This window comes from Caretta caretta, chromosome 9, assembly GCF_965140235.1.
Source record: "Caretta caretta isolate rCarCar2 chromosome 9, rCarCar1.hap1, whole genome shotgun sequence".
In the NCBI taxonomy this organism is placed as follows: Eukaryota; Metazoa; Chordata; order Testudines; family Cheloniidae; genus Caretta; species Caretta caretta.
The window spans coordinates 80,799,034-80,825,528 of NC_134214.1; the positions used below are offsets into that span (position 1 = coordinate 80,799,034).

The 26,495-nt window shown below is 40.6% G+C and overlaps 1 long non-coding RNA gene across 1 annotated transcript; it reads left to right on the forward strand.

The window, feature by feature from the left end:
- Nucleotides 1–12,739: 12,739 nt before the first annotated feature.
- On the forward strand, nucleotides 12,740–26,211 carry LOC125642876 (uncharacterized). The gene is made up of 2 exons (XR_007358522.2): nucleotides 12,740–13,116; nucleotides 23,908–26,211. It is a non-coding gene; the product is annotated as an uncharacterized LOC125642876 (long non-coding RNA).
- The last annotated feature ends 284 nt before the right edge of the window (nucleotides 26,212–26,495 follow it).

The following is a 26,495-nucleotide window of genomic DNA, read 5'->3' on the forward strand; positions in this document are numbered from 1 at the left end:
AGAACCCAACTCAACTCTCTCACATATTAGCAGCAGTAGTAAAGATCCTGCAGGCTAATTTAAGCCCTCATTCACAGCTGGGTAAACACATTGCAGTCCATGGGTTTGCACAGGTGAATCAGATTTGAACTTAGTATAATGCTGATGCTCAAGAAAGAAGACTCCAGCTCAGTCTCCCAAGGTGGCGCTGGCTCATTAGGGCATATGAGACTATAAAGCAGTAAAAAAGTTATTTCTGTCAATGAATGAAGCAGATATGACTTAGTATGCACAGGGAACAGATCTGCCAGGCTTGGCCATTTGTACACTGTCACTTTTGGAATAAACTGCATTAGAAATAGAATGCAGTACTATCCTTCTCATTACCAGCTTTCTTCTGTCAAAACACAACCACAACATATCCACAGTATGTGGTTTTTTTTTTTAAATAAGCAGAATTCAACACAACATCCCCCACCCACCCTCCTGTTTAATTCATTCTCTCATTTAAGCCTTTAAAAGTTATCACATTATTAGCACTTCAGGATTCATTTTACAGCCACTTGCTTTGATCCTTAGCTTATTCAAGTCAGTTCACACTGAGCTGGTTCATAACTTGTTTAATAGTTAATTTGTTTGGACTTCATTAAAAGCACCATAGCTCCAGGCAATGAGGAGGTGCCCATTAACTTGTCAAGTGATTTAAAGTTAAAAGGGGAAGTGGGAAGAGGAAGTTCAGAGCCTTGTAGCTCTTGAAAGGGAGAAACATGAAGAGAACAGGCTACTGTCTTCCTTTAAGCAACAGATGGTCTAGAATCCCACAGATACAGCCTCAAAGACGTGTATTTGTGGATCATTTATTCTGGGTGTTCAGCAGTTGCTGAGTGTCTGGGACCTGAAATGTGCATGTGAAATATCAACTTTAAGCAGTTCTGTCATTATGAAGACAGATTTAGCTGCTAATAAAACTTAAGCCACTAAAACAGAAGGTTGGAGAAACAGCCTTCTGAGAAGTGGCATATTTGACAGGGTTTTTTTTTTTAAAATTATTAATGGTCTTTTGAGGGAGCTTTCCCACATTCCATGTACAATACAGAATCTACAGCACAACATAGCAGAATTTCATATCAGAATTTCACAGCACCTTTAATCATACCAAAAATATTCTGAAAAATTGGGTTTTAAGCCTTGTCTATAATAGGAAGGTTTTATGGATATATTTATATATAGTTAAAGCAGCAAAACTCTCTAGCATGAATGCTGTTACAGCAATATAAAAATGCTTATGCTGGAAACCTGCATAAGCTACATTGGTGTAAGCACAGTTATACCACAACTGCATCTATAGTAGGGTTTTTACCAGCATGGCTATATGGGTTTAAAAAAAAAAAAAAAAAATCACACCTCTCACTGACATAGGTATGCCAGCAAAACTTTTAAGTGTAGGCCAAGCCTTTGCTGATGGCTATGGTACAGAAAATGACAGCTACTGAATGGAGGGTTAAGAGAGCCATGAGATCCAGTAGCAACGGGCTGGTAGAAAGAAGGGAACAAAGCCCTCCTGAACCAGTTGGAAGAGCAAGAAATACTAGGGTCTTTGCAATGGGAAAAGTGACAGTGCTCTGATCACATATGAGTAAACAACTTTTCACAACTCAACACGAAATCACAAGCTGTTTTGGGAGCTAACCACGTGATCTCTATTTTTTCCTGGGAGCAAATTCATTTTATTCACAGGAAGGAGTTATGATTCTGACTACATAGACCAGGGCACATATGTGAGCTAGGTTCAGTGTACTGTCAGAAAAGTATAGTTTCTCCTTACTCAAAGAGCATCCTCAGTACTGGGAACGGTTGAAACTCCACTAATAATGGAGAAACTAACTGCTAAGACTTAACCAACTATGTACAACCACTATATTGGGAATTATATACAAATAACAGAGAAACAAAGTCCATGGAGAAAGCAAGAGCAAGGAGAACAGCTTCAGTGACTATCATAATTGGAAAGTAGGAACTGAGGGGCCGTGGGATTAGCCAGCCTCTTTATACTGGTGCTATGCACATGCAGGACCAGAGGGTGCCCGAGCCAACATGATGGATACCATCAGGGAAAATTTTCCTGGGACTGTGCTTGGGACATGCACACACCTACACTGGAAAGGATATGTGCAATCACTTGAAGAAACTCTGTGACCTGTATATAATGTCAGGAAAAATAGGCCCAAACTAAAACTCAGGGTCCGACACCATTGCCAATATTCAAATCAAGATCCAAATTATCCCTACCTTTATAATGCGCTGAGCCAAAATCCCAAGTCAAGATACTAAAGAACTTCAGATTTGGGGGTGGAGTGTTTGAAATCCAGATCCAAATTTTACAGCTTGAGTCCAGATAAGAAAATGCTGAAATGCCATGGAATCAAAGCAGCAATAGAGGATTCCTATAACTGATACAGCTATTAGGTTAGATGTATTAGGCTATGGAATAATCTCCCAAGGGAATCACTGAACGAATCAATGCCTGAGGCTTTTAAACTAGAATGGACAGAACACTGGCACGTGGGAGTGGACTGGATAATCTAATAGATCTCTTCCATCTCTAAATTCTGCCATTCAGTAGGCCATATAATCAGTCCTCAGGTGTTTAAGTACAGGATTGTTCTCTGCAGTATATTCTCTAGTGCTCTGTCCAGTCTAATGTGTGATAGGGAACTTTATTTCCATTGTTTATTATGTGGGGAATGTCTGGTTCATTAGTTGAGTACTCTTCAGATGGTTGGAGGTTAGACCAGGCAAAGTGACTGATTTCTGAGAGAAATATGAGAGAAATAGAGAAATCACAAGTCATTCTGCAGTCCTGCCATGTTTTCTTTATTTGGAGGTAGCTTTGTTTATTCTGCCTGTATCAGAAGGCATGTGTTATATTTGCTGTACCAGTAGTACTGCAGGGTCTCAAAGTGTGATACATGAGCTATTTGCTGTTTAAGTCTGCATAATCAGGAAGTAGTCCCTAAGATCACTAAAGAAGTACCTTAAAATGTGGTTCTGCTCTGAAGTGTAAGTAAAAACCACACTTTCCTATTCAAAAGGCCTGGTCCCTGTGTGTATTTAAACATAGATTTGCTCATTTAAATAACTAGCATACATTTGCTTTTTTTTTTTTAACTCCAGTTAGCAATGCAGAGCCCACCCAGAAATGGAAGAGGAAGCTAGATTTTATTCTGGCTCTAGCATTAACAGAATAGTTTTAAAAGATTCTGCAGTCAGAACTTAGTTATTAGTGATATGTGACAAAGCAGAGCTCAGCTTGACTCTCAGATCCCATGCTGTGTTTGCAGCTGGCAGTCATGAAGGGGTGGCGGGGGGGGGGGGGGGGGAGAAAGCATCTTTTTACTTGTGAACTGGGCACATTTGATAGAGACATCAGAGACACATTAACCACAAAACCCCACTATGGCATTTTTAGAGTCACTTGTCAGAATAGCAGCATACCTCAGAGTGGTTTTTTTTTGTATTTTGCTCTATAAAATACAGTGGAGAAATGGTGGGAGGAATCCAACAGGCCAACAAAGATTCCATTCTGTGTAAATATCTCACTCTACCCACTCAGTCCCTAACCTTGAAGGATTCCAAAGTCCATAGCTCATTTTAGCATACCAGCTGCTTCCACTTTGAATATGGTGACAGCAGGCAGTGTGAAACTGACATGATTTGGAGACAAGCCAGTTTTATTATAAAACTATATATATACACACACACACACACACACACACACAGATATTAACAGAAAATTATTCAGGTTACAAAGTCAAGCACTCAAAAAATTAGGAAATGCCATAAGTAAAGTTGCTTGTGCAAACTTAATTTGACCCCCTTGTGTGTATGCTCTGTGCTACAGTCTTTAATTATATGATTATACACTTTTCCCCCCACTGAACCACTGTATCATGCAGTGCACAGAAAGGGAGAATGGGGGACACATGATGCCCCTGACAACTGGTAAACAGGCCCAATAAGTTCAACCAACCTGAGTAACTGTCTATAGATCAAAGACCCAAGGATCTCATTAACACCTCCCAGCATAACAGTACCCCACATCTCACTTCTGCTCATTTTCCCAGTATAGTTTAAAAGTTGACACCCTGAATGACTTATCTCCCAGACTAAAAGAAAATAAGAAAGGTGGTAGGAAGAGGGAAATGAAGGCACATGGAACCTCTGCCCTGAGGGGGAAGAATAGGGGGATGTGGGGAGTGAGGAGGGTCACAGCCACTGGCATGTGGTGGAGGCAGGGCTGGGAGGGCACACAGAGCTCCTGCTAGGGCAGAAAAGAGGGAATGAGAAGGCACAAGGAGCCTCTGACATGGGGGGTGGGAAGGAGAATGAGAGATCCTGGAAGGGGTGAACGGGGGGGACACAGGGAGAAGGGGGCAATGGCAGCACACACAGAACCCCTGGCATCAGGGGAAGAGGGCAGAGAAGGGTATAGGGGAAGGGGGAATGTGGGACACAAAGCCCCAGGCATGAGGAAGGGGATGAGGTGTGGGTTGCAGGGAGTCCCTGAAATAGAGGGGAAGGGAGGGTAGCATACAGGAAGCTTGTGGGTGGGGGAGATGGAGGAACGTAAGGAACCCCTGGTGGGTTTAATGGGGTTGGCCTACAGAAGCAATTAAGTGTTTGACCCTCCTATACATGCACAGGACAGGAGTAGTCCAGAGCGGGGAGGATAAACTGATTTTAATCCACTTTTGCATCCTCCCAAATCTAGACTGTTCTGGGAGCTGGTGTGGCCCTTACTGCAACATATGTAACCCTTGCCCAGCTGCACATAGGTCACAGTACTACCCACAGTCTCCACTGCACTATTCACTGCAGCCCTCTCCCTCCCATCCCCAACAAGCATCTCCTGTCCTTATGCCTGTCCCTCCTCCCACAGCACACTACACCGCCCTAAGTCAGAATCAGCAGAAAATAGGTGAAAATAAGAGTTTGTTTTAAAAAAAATCAGGATTTCCTAGACACTCGGGCTTTCTTCCTGAACCACATTAAATTCAAAGTGGCTGCTATCAGAACCAAAGGGGTTTGGATTTTACTGGGTGAGATGGTCAAATCCAACATTGAGTTTGGGATGCTATATTAAATAAAATGAAATCAAAATGGTTTATAGTAGCTATCAATGTGTCAATCAGAAAATAGTGTGAGGGTGGAGCATGCATCTCTGTCATCACATATATAGAGGCACAAATACACACGACAGACATTTTATTAGCACACTACTACTACATTTTGCTTTGAGTAGGTGTATATGTATATACACTCTGAGAGCAAAAATATTAAATTTGCATGTATATATTGCAAGTTTATCTAAGGGCATCAAAACAGGTTACAAACTTTAATGAACAGTCTCAACACCTTGTGGAGTGGATAGAAAATGTTAATTTCCCTGCAATTCTATTAGACTCTTGCATCTACAGTTTCTATTTTATTTCACAATGCAGTTGTAGACAAGGTATGAAGTACTCCAATTTCTAACTGACCACAAAAATGTGTTAGAGAACATATACATTTCTGGTGGAAACAGAAGGCTGAATACACTTCAAAGAGCCTAATTCTCAGAAGGGCTTTTCTCTTCAGGTAGCTTTCTGGAATTCAGTGAAACTACTTGAGAAGTATGGTGCTACTGAAGGTAAGTCTTCACTAGCTGATTGCAAATTAACTCAAGGTAGTTACACATTTGTAACAGCTAGTATGGACATACTCCACACATTTCATCCAGGCTACAAACGTTTGTTTTTTTTAATGCTAGGGATCATAGGGTAAAGAACAAAGAGTTTTTAGTGTTGTAGACCAAACATGTGGGTGGTGTCCACACTAGCTTTTACAAACATGTTAATTACCTTGAGTTAACTGGCAGTCAGTTAACTGCAGGTATAAAAAAATCTAGTGATGACGTACTCTACGTGAAAGTGTGGCAGAAGCGGGCCTAGAGCGTTCTAGTTCTTTTGCTAAATGCGTGCATCACAGGCACTCAAAACATGGCTGAAAGGTCTAAAGTACACTCTGTGGCTGTAAATTGAATGTTCTTGCTGAGAATTCACTAACAGGCTGATTTATGTAATGACATCACAAGCTGTTCATGAAAAATGTGGCTCTCTAAAGAGAAGTGCAATCCAACTATTTGCTATTGCCTTCCAAAAATTCTGGGTTGTCAACACAAGCCGATTTGTGTCAGCATGACACGGCTGACGCCACCAGATGTTATGGAACATAATGACGATGTGTTAGCCAAGACAAAAATCATACACAAACAGTCTGTAGCTTTTGAACAACAACGATACGCTCAATAGGGAGTTTTACAAAAGTATTTCTTTTTGATCCAGGGGAAATGAATGGGTTGTGTCCCATGCTGCGGAGAGCATATAACAGGTCAGGAGAGCCAAGGTCAGGTAAAGAGCAAAGAGCCTAGGAATCTGGGGATTCAAATAAAGGAAGTCAAAATGTTGACCCCTTGCACTCAAATACTATGATGGGTGCGAGACAGATAGAAAGACAGATAAATGCAGACCATAGCAGCAGACTTACCAGAGCTTCCTTCTCCTACAGAAGGATAAGACTAGGTAATTCCCTGCAGAAAAGCCCAGGCACATTCCCTCCATGGATAAGCTTCCAAGCAATCCCTGCAGTAAAGACAGGCAGTTGTTGTAGCTTCCCTATTGAAAGAACACGAGTCTGTTAACCTTAGAGCTGCCAACTGATGGATGGGCCCTTCCTCCCCTCTGAAAGCTTCTGATTTTCATTTAAAAAAGAAAATAGAGAGGAAAAAGTCAACTGCAGATACAAAACAAATGGATATGTACAGTGCCTGAAACTTCATTTACAGGAAAATGCTTTTACTTCTGTGTAAAGTGAGAGTTGCCATCCAGAGATGTGATCAGTGTTTAAATTTAACTGGCTCTCTGAGAGAGAAGACAGACAACAAAAGAACCTCCAAGAAATGACAAGGTTGGTGCTGGCAGATATCTACTCTGAGATTACTGGGGGTTATTTTGAAAGCATGTTGGATTCTTTAACAGTTCTGACCTTTGCAATACAGCAGTGTAAAACAAGACATACCTGTCTTACATGCATTAGAATACCCTTATTAGATTTCTGTATTCCAGAATCTTTATTTGATTTGATATTTCCTTTAGTTTTTTTAGTCTTCCCAAAGCAGCATTGATTTTGTAGCCAATAATATCAGGGCTAGAAAATTATGCATGTGTACATTCATACAGTTGCATCCTAGTATTTGACCGCAATGAAGTTACTCAAGATTTATATGGATGTAACTGAGATCAGAGTCTGTACTTTTGTCTGGGAGAGGTGACAGGTGCTGCGATAAGGAGAAGCCAGAAAGAACCATTTTTATGGTAGGCACATAGGAATTGACTCAATGGATCCTACCAGTGGTCCGTCCAGTCCACTATTCCTGATGGCCCATCTAGTCCACTGGCCATGAAACTGGCCAGTTTGACACTTCAGAGGAAGGTGAATTAAACCATCTAATGGAAAATTAAAGACTAACCGGATCAAAGAGGAGGTTTCCTTCTAACCCTGTCGGGTAGTGGCTGTAATACGGCCTGAAGCATGAGGGTTTATGTCCCCTATACATTTTTTTTAAATTACCCTATCACATTATTATATTTAACTATGGATGCTCTCATTCCCCTATGAATGTTGAATCCTACTAAGCTCCAGACCTTGGTGCTATCTTTGTAGCAATGAGTTCCACAGGTTAACAATGTACTATGTTAAAAAGTATTCCCTTTTAACAATTTTAAATATATTGCCTTTCAGTTTCATTGAGTGCCTCCTTGTTCTTGTATTCTGAGACGGGAAAAATAGGAACTCTTGATTTACCTTCTCTATATAATTCATTATTTAATTTACCTCTATCATGTCCGTTTCTCATTTGTTTCCTTTCTGAACAAAACAGTTCCCAACTTTTCAATCTGCCGTCATACAGAATTCTATGAAGACCCATGTACAACATTACACCTGTTGGTAGAACAATTTGCTGATAGCGCTAAACAATTTATTTGAAATCTACTTTCAAACCTCTGTGTTTTATGAGCAAGTTAAAGTTAGTGATAACAGTATGTATGGTGAAAGCACTGATGTGAGCCAGTTTTGTATTATGTTCTCTTCCAGGAGTAAAGTATAAACTGATTTTTCAATAAAATAAATTTTATGTCCAATAAAATCACACTTTTTTGTATGGACAGAAATACTGGACAGAAAGAACAAATATAAGTCCTTAAAGCCTTTTACATAACAATGAAAAAATCAAGTTTGGCAAAAAAATTGCCTCTTTTCATGCAGTCAATATCTATAACTTCACCACACGAAGAGAAGATCTGATGGCCTGTTTTTGATGAGAAATTTAGCTTTTAATCACTATATTTAAGTCTGTTAAGTTTTAGATTCCAATAGTTTCCATATTAAGCAGAAATCATAAGTAATGCTACATTCCTCTCTCTGTAGGAAGGTGAAACAGTAATCATTACACCTAAAGGGTTTTCTGCTGAAATTTTTACATAATAAGATCACCTTGACAACAAAATAAGTGCTTAAGATAAGCTAGGGTAAAACATTACCTCGAAAGCAATACCTATATAACTTACCTATGCCACACAGGCAGCGTCAGGCTTAATGTTTATAAAGCACTTTAAATCCTTATATAAAAGGCAATCTAGAGGTGTGAAGTATTACTAATTATAATTTAAGACATGTAGCCAATTATTTTAGTTTATTATCCATTTATTGTTTGACGTTATGATCAATCAATATGTTATATCATATATCTTCATTGTATGTTAATGAGAATGAATTTGTAGAATTTCAGAAGTATAAGATGGTTCCTCTAAATACTGATCAAAGTATTAGACCTGGGTAAGACAAGCTGAAACGCAAGAATCTATAGGTTGAGGCCTGCAAGACTTTAGCTTAGCTATTTTAGGCCTTGGAGACAAGAAATGATGACATAAGTGACCAGAAAATAACCTGATGCCCTAAGATTATAGGAAAAGAGGTACCAACTGGTAAGATTGCAAAAAATTACCCAGAAGATAATTACATCATAAAGATACTGTAAAGTCGCATCTGTCTCCAACGTGTGTCTGAACCACAGGATACACAGTCAATGCCAATGAGAATAAAGAGAACTTACACAGCCTACAGAAAATTGGGGTCCCTTGAGTTTCCAGGGGACACAGACCAGTAAGAGACGAGAGGGTTGACACTTTTATGGACATGCGCGGAATGTAGGTATAGACAGAAATACATTATAAAAAGGGGATGCCCAGAACAGGAAAATTGAGCTCCCTATGGGAGACTCCAGCAGGAACCATCCCTCTACTGATGATCAAGCCATGAGAGACCCATCAGACCCTAATGCTATCGTTAAGGATGTGAGTATAACTATATTTGTAACTTGTGCATAGGTCTATATAGAATTTCTATATGCTTGGGTAATCATAACTTCAACTGTAACTTTAATAAAACTTGTAAAACAGTCTAGACCTTGTACTTGTGAATGTATGTGTGGTCACAATCTTTGTTCTTGATGTTCCTAGAGACTAACTCTGAAGCAAGTAGCAGTGGTGACTTTCACTCTGTTAAGCTTGAAACTGTAGCCGCCAGAGCCAAACCCACAGTGGTGTAATAAACCATTACAAAATTCACTTTGAACAAAATAAAATGCTACAGACACAATGAGCAGTTGAAATGTCAATTTGATTGGGATGCCAAAGATTTGCATGATAAACAGTATTTCACAGCAGATTAGGAGAGAATCTCTCAATCCATTTTTCAGGGCCTGAAGATCTTGTTGAGCTGTTCGTTTTCAAGCCTTCGTCTGTGAGAACAGAATATGGTCTTTCCTTTGACTTCAATGGGCTTTAGATCAGGCCCATGTCCACTGTGTCTTGTCACAGGCACAACTATGATATAGAAGATTTATTGCACCTTTGGATTTCCTAAGATCATCTTTCTGAAAGAGACAGGGTGATGCCACACAAATACCTTTTCCATATTGTTCTTTTAGTGGGTCGATAATCTTTTTACACAGTGATATTCTTCAGGTTGGCTGAGTCTGGTCACATGACCAGATACCTGACTTGAAATAAAGAAAGTTCAGCAAATAGCAATTCTGATGGTCTGCAGACCATTTTAGCTTGTTAGGCATGTTGCTAGACTAAAAACAAATGTTGTAGAAAATAAGAGTCTATGTAGCATAAAAATAATGAGAATACTTTCAAACACTCCCACAGATACAAGGATGTCCTCCCTTTGCCCAATAGTATTCAGAGGCAAAAAACCCACCTCTTTCAAAAAAGTGCATGAGGAAGGGTGCAGGAGGGGGAGGGAAGGCTATAAAATGGAGAAAAAAACTCACTTGCATTAATCCAACCTAGTAGAAGCTTCAATTGTTACAGCTTTGAAGCTGGTCACACAACTCTTTCAACTGAAAAAGACGTTTCAGTATAAGGTGTGTGTATAACAATAATTTGAAAAGGGGATTAGTCAATGCTTCAGTGTAACTGCCAAAGCTGGTTTATTTTCTGCTTGTAACAAGCAGAACTCACCACCACAGCACCTCCTGCTGGCCATCCTGAAAATTAGCTCTCAGCTCTTCCAGTCCACCTTCAGCTAATGGCGTCACACCTGATGTTACTGCTGTCTCCACTGTTTGGACGCACGTCACTCCCCGGACTGCAGCATCCTCTTCTGGGCACTGTCCTCCAGCTGTGCTCCCACTCCAGTATCTCTCCATTCTAGGGGACCAGCAGTCCTTAGTCCCACCACTTGCCTCAGCATCCAACTGCAGTTCAACGTCCAGCCCTTCACTTCAGGGGTAAAGTGCAGTCTGGATACCAGCCACTCTCCTCATTGGCAAATGGGGTGCAAGGGGGTGGAGGACCCAGGCCCACCCACTACTCTGGGTCCTGACCCAGGCCACCTATAGCCAACAGCCACCTACTGCCCTCCTCCAAGCTGCTGTCTAGTTTCCCTGAGTCACTTCCCCGGCAGCCCCAGCACCCTCTCAGACCTTAATAGCAAGGCCCCAGCCTGACAGTGGTCGGTCGGTCAGCCAGCAGCTCACCCTGCCCCTGCCCCTGCCCCTGCCCCTGCCCCTGCCCCTGCCCCTGCCCCCTCTTCTTCAGGCAACCAGTCCTCCTCTCTTGTCTTCTAAGGAGAGACTCCCCTCTGTTTTGCTGAGCAGCCCTTTATATATGGCCCTGGCTGGCCCTGTTTGGCTGGTCCAGCAAGCCTTCCCCCTTTTGGTGGGCTCAATAAGCCCTTTCCTGATTAGTGGGCTCTGTGCAGCCTCCCTGGTGCAGCTTTTAACCCCTTCTTCTCCCTGTGTAGGGCAGACGCCCCGCCACACTGCTAGTTTGGAAGAAAGAATGCTACTCTGTGGACAGTCACACTCTGTTGGTTGGCAGAGTCATTTTTTGATGTTTGGAGTGCATAGCTCTTTCCCAAATAATTTTATTTTAACAGAATATATGCTAATCATTTTGGCTTTATGGTACATCTTTATGGTTAACTCCCTGAGTTTCACCAAAGGCTGGTTTAATATGGGGGCAGGGGGAGGGGGGGATGATCAGGTCTCAGTCCTACATATCCATTCCCTTACTGATTTCCTGTTGTCTGTATTTTGTTTTTAGAACCTGTTTGGGACAGGGAATTTATTTCAGCACATAAAAATGTAGCCTGATTTTCAGAGGTGCTTAGCACTCTCCTTTTCCATTGAGTTTACAATCTAAAATAAAATGGAGACAAAGGGAAGGTGGCGTGGGGAAGGGTGCAAAATAAGAGCATATTGAAAAAAGGAGCAACAGTTAGCATCTATAAATATCAGGCCACTTACAGAAAGCAGGTACCTAAATTTGTTAGGTTCTTAGGTTCCCAGCTTTAGGCATCCGAGTTTGAACATTTTGGCCACTAAGTTTAATTTATCTAAATGCAACTTATCTAAGTTCATACTAGATTGTGTGCAGTTTTGAATGTGTATTTGGTGGTGGAACAGACAAGGCAATGACATGTCTGATCATGCTGTTACAAATCCTTTAGAACTGATGGATAGCTCTTTTCCTAACTATGCTCCCATTGAAGTGTCTGCAGTGTCCTGTATAGAACAATGGCCCATGGCCACCATCTTCCTCCTCCTGTTGACTTCAATGGGAGCTTCAGCCAACGGGACAGTGTGATCTTGGCTATCAAGCCTCTCTCTTTTGTTTGATCAACAGATGTAAATTGGGAATTGGAATCAGGGACACCATTGTAAAAATGATATTATTCCCTGTGGGATTTTGATATGTTTTGGGGGTGTATCTGTGACTAGATCATACAGGAAACCCTCCAAATATGCAGGATACAGACAAAGGGATAGAGGAGGTAAATAATTTTGAGTCCTTGCTTAAAAAAAACCCCTGTCCAAAATAGAACAAACCAAACAACTAAAACCTGTAAAAATCTTTAACTAACAGCCAGTAAAACAAACAAACAAAAACCAAGTGCCAACAGCACTTGGAAGGCGAAAACAGTTCTTTCCCATTCTAATTTATTTTTGACTAAATGAGTAAAAGTCACCTGTTCAAAAGAGCAATAGATTAGCCTGATAAATGACATAGACAAGAGAGGAAAACAGCGATGCTTTTAATTCCTGTGAGTATCTCCTGGCTTTGTCTCAGCCTGCTTTATATGCCTGGACTATGCTAACACGATTCATCTTTGTGTCTATGACTAAGTCCTGGCTTTTTATGTTCGTGACCTGATTTTGTACTACCAGGCTCCTCCCAGCTCGGTGAAGCGCCTCACGTGATCCATTCTCCCTCCTCAATAAAGTTGAACATTTTGGCTGGGATCGGTGAGTGCTGCTGGGGTGGCGGCAGCGAGTCCAGCCTGGCAGGCTCTGCAGCGCGACCCACCCGCGCACTCTCCCTTTGAGAGACCGCGGCGGATGAGCATGGTTAGTGAGCACTGGGGCAGGCTTCAGGCGTGGGGCTCCGTTTTGCCAGCCCCACAGCCCCTGGCAACCCTCCCTCTCCAAAGCCGCCCCGGCTGCTGAGAAAGATGGGGCCGGGCAAGGTAAGTGCTGCACGGTTCCGAGGAATCCAGTTGTTCCCCCCGGGCGGCGCGGCGGGTTCAGCGGGGAGTGTTTTGGGTTCTTTTTAAACACGTTCCAACCCCTTGTTGTGCAAACCGGGCAGAGGGCAGGGGTGGCCTTTGCCCGGGAAACCTGTCTCAGGAGCTGGTTTTGTGACCACCCGGGGATGGACGAAGGGGGAAGCGAGAGGCGATCGGAGCGCTGAACAATGCACGCCCCAGCCGTGCCTTTAGTCCGGAGGGGCAGGCGGCCGCATCGCAAAGCGAGCGGCGGGCAGGGAGTTGCAGTGTTGCATTTTGCTTTAGTCAGCTACCGCAAGCCGTCGCCTCTTTGCATAAAACCGGCTGGAGCGAAATTCAGCAGCTGGACAGCTCCAGAGCGGCACGGCACAGCCCTGCCCTGACTTGGAGAGACAAAACACTGCCGATGATGGCTAAGCTACGAGGCAACCGTGGCGGTTTGCTGCACTTTGAGCGGTTTAGTGGACGCCTTTTATGTGACCCAACTCTATATAAACATACGTGATGCATTCACACACATGTAACGTGCAGTCCCTTCCCCCCCCACACACACTATGCACCCCACCCACATACACACACACACAGAGTCCCTTGCTCATTCACAGATAACATGCACCCCTTTCACACATACATGCCATGCACACGCCCCTTCTTTACATACATATAACAGGCACCCTACCCCTCCCACACAGGTAATTGTTCCCCCACCCCTTCCACACACATGCACTCATCAGGAACCCCCTTCCACACATGGAACATGCACCCTTCTTCCACACACAGACACATGTAACATGTAGCCCACCCTTACACACACACACCATACCTTCTCTTCCGCACATACCTATAACATGTAACCCTCCTTTCACACGCCTACACCCATACATGTAACATGTAACACACACTAATATATGTCATGCCCACTGATTTGTAATGCAGTTCATATAACTTCTCAGTTCTCTGACTGTGCTCTTTCAAGTTAAAGGCAAAGTCAGCCCCCACTAGAATATCCAGAATGTGAAAGGAAAGTCTGCCTCCCTCTCCTTCACTGCATTGCTCTTCAGCCTCAGCTCAGACCCAGCCCAACTCCACTGCACCTCAGTCCTTCTATCCCCAAAAGGAGATTAAAACAGAAGTAAAGTGCGGGTGGGGGAAACAGGAGGCTTGATGCTTTTCCTCCTCTATCACCCTTTATTGTTAGGGATCCAGACAACACTCAGCCCACGGATGGGAGTTGGGGGAGGGGGGGGAGAAATATGATCTCCTTCCAGAAATCCACAGATACTCTGCATATACATCCAAAATACCATCCATCACTGTCCCCGCTCCACTTCTTCCCCCCAACTTGTTATTTTTCTTGTACATCTTGGAAGGTGCAATTCCCACAGTGCTGAATACATTACAGTGTTATGCCAGATCTATTCATCCAGAACAGGCACACTGGCTGGTATGTGAAAGAGTCTTTCTTTTCTAAATGAGTTATATGAGCAATTGAATGTTCACAACATTATCTTCTGCTCTTTGGCAACTTCAAAAAATATTATCCCTGTAGGAGTTTCAGTCTTGCCGTTTCTCATTTTCATCTAAAATCCATGGAAACATCCCATCTATAATTATATTTATCATGAGCATGGTAAAGGAAAAAAGGGAAGGGTGGGGGAGAAGAGAGACTCATTCATTCATTTCCCTTTTACAACCAATCCATTAACTCTGAACCAGAACCTTCCCGAATCTGCAAAGAAAATCAGAAGTTAATGGAAAGGGCAATGAAGGTTTTGAGATTTTAATTTATTTTCTGAGGATTCTGCTTCCGGTTTAAAAAAAAATTCAGTTCCAAGCAGCTCTCAGGTTTTTAATCCATTCCGCAATTTACAGGTTGACTAAAACAATCCACTTGGATCTGGGCTGGTGAGCATTTGCTCTGACTCTGAGAGATGTAAGATGAAGCATTGGGACAACTGATCTTTAAAATATTTAGCATCCATTCACTGAGATTTTAAGCATTGGATGTGCCAGTTCGGAGAGACATTAAGGTCGGTTTTGAATTCAGAATTGTGTTTTCATAGAATAATGTATCATACAAATCTAGACCATTTATAGATCTCCTAGGCTGCTTGATAATTCCCCCTGATTTTGAAAGATGAGAGAGGTGGGAATCAGTGTTGGAATCAGGTATGGAAGGACAAAAATGTGGAACTAAAAGAAGAAAAAAGTTGTCCAAAAAGGAAGAAAGGATGCGCCTGGTTGTGTGAGGGACATTTTGGATCTGATTATGTAAGACTATTTTTCTGACAGGGAAAACAAATTGTGGCTTATCTGAAAGATCCATCCTTTAGGGGAAATATATTGTATGTAGTTTTAAGACCAGAAATATCAAAACAATTTTAACAATGCACTGAAGCCTGCTTCCAACTGCATAGGTTAAAGGAACACACCTGTTCAAATGCTCAGAGAATAACATTACAATACAACATAGTTCTCCATATACTGGTTTCCTACCTTGTATTTTAAATACACTGAATGTGGACACCTAAAAGGAACAATACCCTATGATAGTGGCTAAAACTCTGCATTACAGCCCAGATGTGCTGCTATAGGTAAGGGTTATTCAACACAACCATTATCATCATCTAATCCTATAGGTTCACAACTGCACTGTAAAATATTGGCAAACAGGTTTCTCAGAGGTTAAGACTATCAGCCACCCTTTCACCCCAACATACACACTGAAGTTAAAATAAGTGTTGCACATGTATAACTGGAACAGCACTGATTTGGACATTAATCCAGACAAATATGCAGTGCATGAAAGATAGTAATCATGCCTAAGAAGACACTGATGTGTATTAAGTCATAGCTGCACACTGTACATGTTAGACCACCACAGCTGAGAAGAAACCATTAAGGTCAATGAGATAAATATGAATGTCAAGAATAGGTGAAACACAAAACAATAAAATAGGTCTGTTGCTTCAACTTTCCTGTACTTTGGGATTAGCTAGTTTAAAATAAAAAAAATTTAAAAATCAGAAATGAATCCTTAAGAGTTTTATATAAACCAGAAAAACTGGTTTACTGGAAATTCAGCAATCCTTAACGTGTTCTATTTTGCCTAAGATGAGCAGCAAATATGGTGCATAAAAACACATATTAGCAACTTCTGCCATATATAGGCAAAAGAGACCACATGCTGAATAGTGCTGCACTAAATCTAAATCATTGGGTATTGTGTGCGCTTAACATCTCAGAATTCAGCTCACTGAGCTATCAAGAACATTAGAATTGGAATTCCAAAAGGAGATTAGACTTGGAAAAGGTACAGAGAAGGGCAACAAAAATGATTAAAGGTATGGAACAGCTTCAGTACCAGGAGAGATCAAAAAGACTGGGTCTGTTCAGCTTAGAAAAGAGACAAGGAAGGACAGATAAGACAGAGGTCTATAAAATCATGAACAGTGTGGAGAAAATGAACAGGGAAGTATTATGTACCCCATCACATAACACAAGAACTAGGGGTCATCCAATGAAATCAATTGGTAGCAGATTTGAAACAAACAAAAAGAAGTACTACTTCATACAATGCATAATCAACCTGTGAAACTTGCTGTCATGGAATGGTATGAAGGCCAAAAGTATAACTGGCTTCAAAATATAATTAGATATGTTCAGGGAGGATAGGTCCATCTATGTCCATTAGCCAAGATGGTCAGGGATGCAACCCCATGCTTCGGGTGTTCTTAAACCTCCCATTGCCAGAAGCTCAGATTGGATGACAGGGGATGCTTCAGTCTAAATTGTCCTGTTCTGTTCATTCCCTCTGAAACATCTGGAACTGGCCATTGTCAAATACAGGCTACTAGGCTGGATGGACCACTGGCCATTTTTATGTTCTTAAGGACAGTGTCAGTTTCAGCTCTGAAGTAACTTGCTTTTGTCAATTTAAATCTGTCCCTAAAAGCTACCTGAACATACTATAGTGTTTTCTTGGAGAAATTAGTCTCACTAGAGTTGGTGTCTATAGGAACAGACTGGGTCTTCAGTTGAGTTCATGAATCTCACACCAATGCTCAAAAGAGTATTATGAGCAACACTAAAGACTGCAGCCTTGTTTTGCAGTGGAGAAGACAACAACACAGAGAAAGAGAAAGGAAATAAACATTCTCCTTCCACAAAACATAACTATTAAAGCAGCTAGAAAAGCAAAGTCATATTTCAGAATACAGTTTAATGAAGCTAAACAGGAGTCACCAGACTGAAAACTGTTAAAAGCTGAGTTCTCTCTCTCATTAAGATAAAAATAGGGTAAAGTATGCTAAGAGATCAGGGCTGGAATTTTAATTAAAGAACTAATTGACTTGCTTAAATCTTCATCTAAGTGTCCTGTTATGTCCCAGGACATAACAGCAAAGGGCTTTTTTATGCAAAATGTTCTTTTTGGGAGGGGTGTGTGCATAAATGTAAGTCTGGTGTAGCACAGGTTGTGGCTTTGCTTTGGGACACAAGATCAGGAAGGTTAAAATAAAAGTGCGTGGTATTTCTGGACTTCTCAACTAAACTGATCAGGTGTTCATTCCTACACTTAGTGACATCACAAGCATGCCTTGATGAGGCTTCTGCTCTGTAATATCCCCAAGTTTACTTTTAAGTCCTGATCTTAAAAGGCGTCCAGCACCTCCTGTGATGTAAGAACCACTGTCAGCTCCCTGTGACATCAGTGGGAGTTCAGGTTCCTCAGCTCTTCGCATGTTCAGGAACGGAGGGCCAGTTTTACAAAGGTATTTAGGTGCCTAAAGATGCAGGCAGGCACCTAGTGGGATTTTCAGAAGTGCCTGGGCACTGTAGGTACTTTTGAAAATACCACTAAAGTGCCTATCTGCATCGTAGGGTGCCTAATTACCTTTAAAAATATGGCCATTGGTCCTATGCCGGAGACTATGAAAAATCCCTTGTACAAACAAAATTCAGTCGCCACCCAGAAACCTCATATTACTTGCTTCTTGAAGTCTTTCCCTGCTCCTTATTTGTTCTCTCTCTGGTTTTCAGCTGCTGTTTTGCATAGGAGTGTATTATTCATTGTCTTGCCACACAGGCTTTGAAGGAATAAAAGGTAACATTTACATATCTGGCTCACATCATGATGGATATATTTACTACAAATATCCCTACATCAAACAGATGTGAGTACAGAAAAACCAGGAACACTATTTCATAATACAATAAAACACAATATACCATTCAAAAGGCAGCAGGAAAATTTACAAGGTATCTGAAGGAAGAATGACACCCTGTAACTAGATATACAAAAATCCCCAAATACATATTTAAGATGCTACAACTGCTAGAGGTAATACTATTTTATTTAAAAATGGAGGATGTGTATGTTACAACTCAGCGGCCAGACATCTTGCTTGTACTGAAACCAAAGTGAATTTTGCCTCTGATTTCACTGGAGTAGAATTATAGCCCACCCCAACAGCCTTAGAGAAGATCTTTTGGCCACTAGTGGATGACACCACTTCTCACATTTGTTGGTGATTTATAAGACCCTCTAATTCATTCCTATTCAACTGATACAATTTGAAATTCAGACAAGGAAGATCTGGATCAATTACAAAAATGCACAGTATATATTAATAGACTCATTAACATTTCTCATACCTAACCTGAAAATTCTGGGCCCAATCCTTCCAATGGAGATAAAGGTCATCAGAACCTCACAGTATTCAGCCCTTCCTAATTTAACTGCAATAAAGATGGGCGAAACCTAGTTATACAAAAAGGAAATAGGAAAAAAACATGAGGTAAGCTCTGTCTCCCATTCAGTGTTTAATTTTAAAGGATTCTGCAAATGAGTCAAATGCAAATTGTTAGTTTATTATTAAAACGCACAGTGATAAATAGAGTAGGCCATATTCTGCTCTCACATACAGGGCAGACAACTTCCTACATGAAGTCACAAAGCTGCTGATTAACTTTAAACAAAGTTATCTTGTTTCCAGTTATAAATCATGTTATCAGATTCAGCTAATCTGAATTTATCTTTGTCTGAGGCTCTCTTTTATTTGGGGAGAGGGCAAGGTAGGGGAGGACCAAGAATGCTTTTCATGCAAACTATAATCAAACATTCCATTCTTCCTCTCTCCCCCAAAACTGGAAGAAAATTCAAAATCCACCTGCAGGCTCCCTATTGGAGAATTCCATTTAGAAGTACAGAGAACACACTTCAGGAATGTATATTTGTTCAATCAAATAAAATTATTAGAGGCCAACACACAAGAAAAGACAATCCCTGCACTAAGGATCTTAAAATCCAGTTCTGCTTCCCTAACTCAAAGTGAGTAGTATCATAGCTCAGAATAAGAAGATGCTACTCAACATGAGCAAGGGTGGCAGAATCTGACTCTAAACTGTGTTACATATTGTATCAATAGCATACTCTTTTGTTTGTGATCAACAATCTGAGCCACCTTATACATCCTTAGTGCAAGACATTCTGTCACCTTAAAATTAACAGGTTTTATTCACTCCATTGTAATGTGCTCAATATACTTGTTAAACGTTAATGGAATTTAGGTGTACACATTATTGGGGTATTAGATCTCTACGAAAGTGAACTCCAGCAATGCTTAAGCAAGAGACACCAAAGACATTTCACTGATACATGAAAACAACCGAACAACATAAGAAATAATTTGTTGCCCAGTATTCAGAATGAACCAAATACATTTACATTTTTATTCCTGAGGGTCAACTTCAAGGAGGGACATTCTTGTTTTGTTTGAGCTTTTACTATGAAATACTTTAGCTTTTAATATATGTTCCACATTAAAGATTCTTTTGTCATTCAAAAGATGCATTGATAACTAGTAAAAAAAAAAACCCTCTGAAAACCATTTAATTTAGAAACAAATCTGCCTTTGTCTTTTTTCCCCATTTACACTGTAATTAACTACCGCTCCTTGCTTGAAAACTCTCACTGATTTCAATGGAGCCAGAATTTCACCCTGAGTCTTAAATTCTAAAAAGTTCAGGTGGTGAGAAACCAGCAGGGGCAGGCAAACTCTCCACTTGGAAGTGTTTATTCCTCTCCTCTGGTACAAGTTTAGCAGCAAAAAGAAAAGGAGAACTTCTGGCACCTTAGAGACTAACAAATTTATTTGAGCATAAGCTTTCGTGAGCTACAGCTCACTTCATCAGATGCATTCAGTGGAAAATACAGTGGGGAGATTTATATACATAGAGAACATGAAACAATGGGTGTTATCATACACACTGTAACCAGAGTGATCACTTAAGGTGAGCTATTACCAGCAAGGGGGCGGGGGGGGGGGGGTGGAAGGGAGAACCTTTTGGAGTGATAATCAAGGTGGGCCATTTCCAGCAGTTGACAAGAACGTCTGAGGAACAGTTTAGCAGTGTATATGATAAATACAGCAGAACTCGCCTACATATTAAGGGCCCATGGCTGTTTCTGGTCCTAAATGGCTGTGCGAATGAAATTAGGTATTAAAAAAGGGCATAGATCCTACTAAATGGTTTTTAAAAGGGAAGTTTTCCCATGAGAGGCTGTTGACTTTTACATTTCAGTGGGAAGAGCAGTTGACCTTACACTCACAATCTGAAATGTGTACTTTTTTGTGTGTGGCTAATATGCTGATTTAAAGGCACCCTAAAAGCCCTGGGCTAAATTTAAACATAGCACTAAGGGCCCCATCCTGTCACCAGAGGTTTCAGGTGCAAAAATATGAGTTACTTCAATAGAAGCAGATGCTAGGATTTCTTTCTTCTTTTATACATTCACCATGCAGAAAATGTATTCACCTTCCAAGAGTCTCCAACAGTTTTCACAAAATACTACAGGTGGTTGGAAATTTTAACTGCTACCCTTCTGCTCAAAAGAACAGATCATATGAACACAGATTAATTGCTAAGTGGAGATTGGGATCTTTGAAGGTCACTACTTTTAAAGTACTCCATTTTGCTTAAAAGACTGATGAGAATTACAGATTAACAACACAGTATAGTTTGTACTTTTAAAATACAGACTGAATAAGAAAAACGATGATATTGCCTCAGTTGGAGGAGGTTTTGAGGTTCTTTTATATTTAAAAAAGGATTAAACACTTTGATGAATAATAAAATAAAATAATAATAATAATAAAAGTATGAGCTAAAATAAAAGTCCAGAGCTACCAATACTCATGTTTTGAACATAAACTGATTGTAAAATACATCCTGGAACAATTCTGATTTTTCACATGTTGTCCCAGTGTCTGCAGGGATCCCTGAAATATCTTGTGCTTTAATTTCATCAGTCAAAACATTAATAGGGACATAGGAACTACCAGACTGGATCAGACCCGTGGTCCATCTAGTCCAGTCTCTGACAATGTCCAGCACCACGTGTTTCAGAAGAAGGTACGAGAAACCTTGCAGTCTGAAGGGGGCTAATCTGGTATTCTATGAAGGTCTCCTCCTGCTCTCTTAAAGTTTGAGATTGGCTTAAACCTTGAAACGTGACATTTTATGTTCCTTCCAACATTGTTTTTCAGCATTAACTTTTTATAACTTTGGATATTCTTGTTATCCATGAAAGTGTCCAATCTTTTTTTGAATCCTGCTACATCCTTGGTCTCAGCATGCTGTGGCTCTGAGTTCCGCAGTCTAATTAAACATTGTGTGAAAGGGTATTTCCTGCAGGTTTTTATAATTACTAGGTGTTTGTTCCAGAGCTAGTTTTACTGCTATACATTTTTTTAACATGTCAAACTCTTCATATAAGGAGTATTGGCTTTGCTTCAACCAGTGTTCAGGGTCAATTCTTGTCATGACATGTCAGATGACAACACTGCAGTTTGTGTCTGATGAGTTGACGTTCCAGTCTAGGCAGTGCAAAAGCTCTGCTCCGGCTGGGAAGGAGGGGTTACCCTGTGGTCCCTTTGTCTCTCACTTCCCTCCTCTCTATGGTTGCCAGAAGCATGAATGGGAGGGCAGCAATGGATAGAGATGTGCAGGGGGAAGAGGCAAAGAAAAGCTTTTCTTTGAGCTACTCCACTGCTGCAGGTGAAGCAGATTATTATTTATCACTGTTGTTTTCTTATACGTAATTTGCCCAAAATCACACAGGGAAACTGTGTCAGAGCTAGGAACTGAACGCTGAGACCTCCTGATTCTGATTGTCAATCCAGTTGCCTTACAGATAAACAGATTCTAAGTCCGGAAGGGACCATTGTCATCATCTAGTCTGACCACATCCTTAATATAGGCCATAGAACTTCCCCTTAACCACAAGACCATTGTTACTTTTCAACCAAAGAAAGGAGCAAGAATTCAGAGCTCTATTTCACAGTCCTAAAATATCTTGACATAAAACCACCCCAATTTTGATTCTGAAAACATGGCCACCTTCACTGATTGTCAAATGGAGCCAGGAAGAATCCCCACTCATCTTCACATTATAGTATTGTACACCTGGCTGGATGTCTTATGAAGATTTTACATCTTTTTCTGACGTATCTGGTAAAAGCCGGTTAGAGAGGGGATACTATGTTAGATGGATGATTGGCTGGGTAAGGTATGACAAGACCTAATTTTTCAGAGGCACTGAGCATACTCCATGCCCATGGACTTCAGAGTGGGTGGTGGGCTTACAGCAACACTGAAAATCAGACAGGCAGTTCCTAATGGTCTTAAATCCCTTCATCCCAGTTTCCTGCCTTCGGCTGCTTGACAATGGTGCTGTTTGTGGAGCTGGATAGCATTATAATAACATTGTTGCTCAAAACCTCCTGAGATAGCCTTTCTGAACAGTGCAACCAGTAGACTTACTCATTAAAGAAGCTAGGTGTTCCCCACCTATAGTTTTCTTATATGCAATAAACTTGCAATCAGCTTTACCAACAAGTTTTTTATTGTCCTAAGCTAAACTAAATGCTGGCTTTTAAACTTTCTTTAAAATAGACATTTATTTTTCACTCTGTGAACATATTGTTTCTAACTGGCAAGAACTGCTCATTTACATCTTATAACATCAATAGAATGCTAATCTATAGTAAACAGTCTTTATTACAGTCAAGAATGGCTTAGAAGTGCTGTTAATTAGTAAAGCAGACCATCAGTTCTCTGCTAGCCTGAGTGGGGTGAGCCACAGATTTCCAGAAGCAGGATCTGTTACAACTGCATCTTGTTATATGGAGAATCTTAGAACAAATGCTTGTGATGCAACATCTCCAAGACCTAATTTTGGCCTTGAAGCACTTGGAAGTCAGATGGAGGGGGCTTGAAGCAATCTGTTATTTCAAATAAATAGCTCTAAAAATGTTCATCACTCTCCTTCCCAAAAGAAAATCTTATGGGACCAAATCCTGCTATCCTGACTGGAGGGAGAAAGAAATGACCTCAATGGCAGTTCTGCCAGAGTCAGGACAGCAGAGTATGGTCCCTCCTGACTTTAAACTGAACTTCAGAATGACATCTGAAGCACAGTGAGGTTCTGATCCTGCAAACCCTTCCTCACACCAGTTGTCCTTCACTAGACTTGCCCCTTTTGACTTCAATGGAACTGCTCGCATGATTAAATTTTTGCAGGACTGGGCTCTATGCCAATATTCATGGCAAACAGAAATAAAACAATTCTTGTGGTTTTAAGTTATATCACAGTATACAAAATCAAGTCTTTAAGATTCTAGCGTTTAGCTCAGGTGACAGCTGACGAGAGCAAAACTCTTATCTAACCCTATGTCATTCTTAACCTAGGTAATTTTTCCAGACCCCAGCTTTGCAATCAGTGATGACATCTCTGAATTTCCAGTTTAAAAAGAACAAAAAATAAAATCTCTTCCAGACAAGGTGAATGTGAGAACAAATATTAAAGAAGAGGAAAGAAAGGCCTTCATTAGAATGAAAGATTTTTTTCTGTAACTGATTTTGTTAGAAACTACAATGTTAGAAAAACCAAGTCCGCCTCTCAGCAAAAAATCTGCCTTGGATTTTATTCTCTTTGGGGAATACTTCGGGGGAAAGAAAACACTCATTGTGAAGCAAATTCATAAGATGTAAACTGTGCTCATTGTAGCGCTTATTTTTCCTTTAAGCCTGAGGAGGAGCCCTGACACCACAATGTTACAGGAAAATTGATTTGATTTTCTCCAATTATCCATTCAAGAAAACAAAGATTCAAAAACTGGCAGTGAGATCAACAGCTTTTTCTTCTGACAGAGATGACAGTGAGCACCAGTTTCTGACTTATACACTGTTTGGATATAGATAACATGCATTGTTAACTTTCTGACACATCCTCTTCCTTATAAGCTGCATGGCTTCATAAACAAACAATACTTCTGAGCCCCATCTATGCCTTGAGAAGCTGAGAAAAAAATTTCTTGTGGACAACGTGGGCTATGTGGGAATCCTAGTTCATGTTTTTTCAGAAATTTGAGTGAGTGAGGGCAACTACTGAATCCCAATGAGGCCCAAGTTCAATGAAACTCCTGTACCTGCACTTTTGGCTTTGACAGAATATGAAAACTTTGCTAAGCTGAATGCAACAGGAGATACTGAAACTAAACAGCTAGAAGGGTCCCTCTCATCCACGGTTGCACTGACAATAGTGCTGATCATTATTTTCTCTTTGATAATGACATCCCTAGTGACCTACTGTTTCCACAAGTGGCAACTGAGGGGTAAAAGACTGCAGAAAGCGCAAGAGGAATATCAGCGAGACCATGAAAAGAGCATGTTCCAAAGCATGTCAGGACTTGTTTCATAAAAGAAATCAATCGAACATGAAATATTCCTGCATTACCTGAAAATCAGACAGGCAGTTCCTAATGGTCTTAAATCCCTTCATCCCAGTTTCACCTGAAAGTGAAAAATAACTAACTATTGGAAGTTACATATTGAAATATCCACCTAAATATATCCTGGTTTTACCTAATTTGTAAGAATTATTAATGGTTTGGAAATTTCCAACAGCTTTATTATAAGTCAAAAATATTCAGTTGTCTCATTTGTGCAAAGTAAAACCAATGCAACCATGTATTTTAATCTGCATTTTATTTATTAAAAAACAGTATGTCAAACCCTGCTGTCCTTACTCTATCAAAATTCCCATGGCAGTCAAAGGGCCAGAGTCTCAGCTCGTTCCAATCAACATAGCTGACGGGAGTTGATAGAGCGATGATGATTTGCATTAGCAGATGATCCGGCTCAAAATTTGAGAAGTTAATGGGAGCTTTATTTGAGTAAGGTCCACAGGATTTTATCCAATTACTACCCAGTCCTGAAAGCCTTCTGGGGCAGAACTCACAAAGACTTCAAGAAGAGTTCCATGCACAGAGGGCTTGCAGGATTGAGCCCTATGTTTGCTAGCAGACTGTATGTTGATAATCATTCAATTTATTTTGTTTAGGGTCCAGTGCTGCAAAGTTCTGATGGCACTTTACTTCTATGGGAATTGAGGGCACTCAGCACCTCACATGATGGGCCCAGACTTATTAAGGAGCATGCAAGCTGAACACACTTTTTTAAAGCTTGCAATTATTTTTAACCAGGCTTACAATGGTGTGTTTCTATTTTTGACGCCTGTAATGTTATGTCATGCAAAAGATGCCGACTCTATTGTGGGTAACATATGTAAGTAATATTTTCTAACAAAGTGTTGGATATAACATCAGTATAAGTAGCTGTTTTAAAATGTAGAAAATATGTAAAAAATGCAAACAAAAACCCTGCTCAAGTATATAGCTTGCTTGCAATTATCATTAGCTGGTGCTGTATGTATTTTTAAACAAGCTGTAATACTGTGATAATGCTGTACACTTGCTTCTGTAGGCAAAAAAGTTCAATTTAAAAACTGGCAAGAAGATTAAAGATGTAAATGTTCTTAACAGTGCTAACAACAAAAATATGGATTTTCATGGGATATTCTAAAGGCAGACTCTGTTACATGCTACAGATCTATTTTACAATGTATTTATGGATCATACACACTATTCAATGTGAGAACAAACAGTACTATTTTGTTACAAAATAAATAAATAAAGAAGCAGTGAACGCCCATGTCCAGAAGGTGGATAATGCTTTCATAGGGCCCCCTGATCTATTTTATTAGCAACTTGAAAGGCATGTTCTGAAAAGAACAAGGTACCCACTAACTTATTTGGGGAACGGGCAAAGTGGCATTCCCCCCACCACCCCGCACAACTCATCAATCCCATTTTCGAGTCTGTGTAGGTAAAGACCTACAGCATATCAACTACGTGAGAGAAAGGGACAGTAGACTGGGGAGGACAAAAATGAAAACCTAATCCATACATTACTGATATATACATTCGTGAAAATAA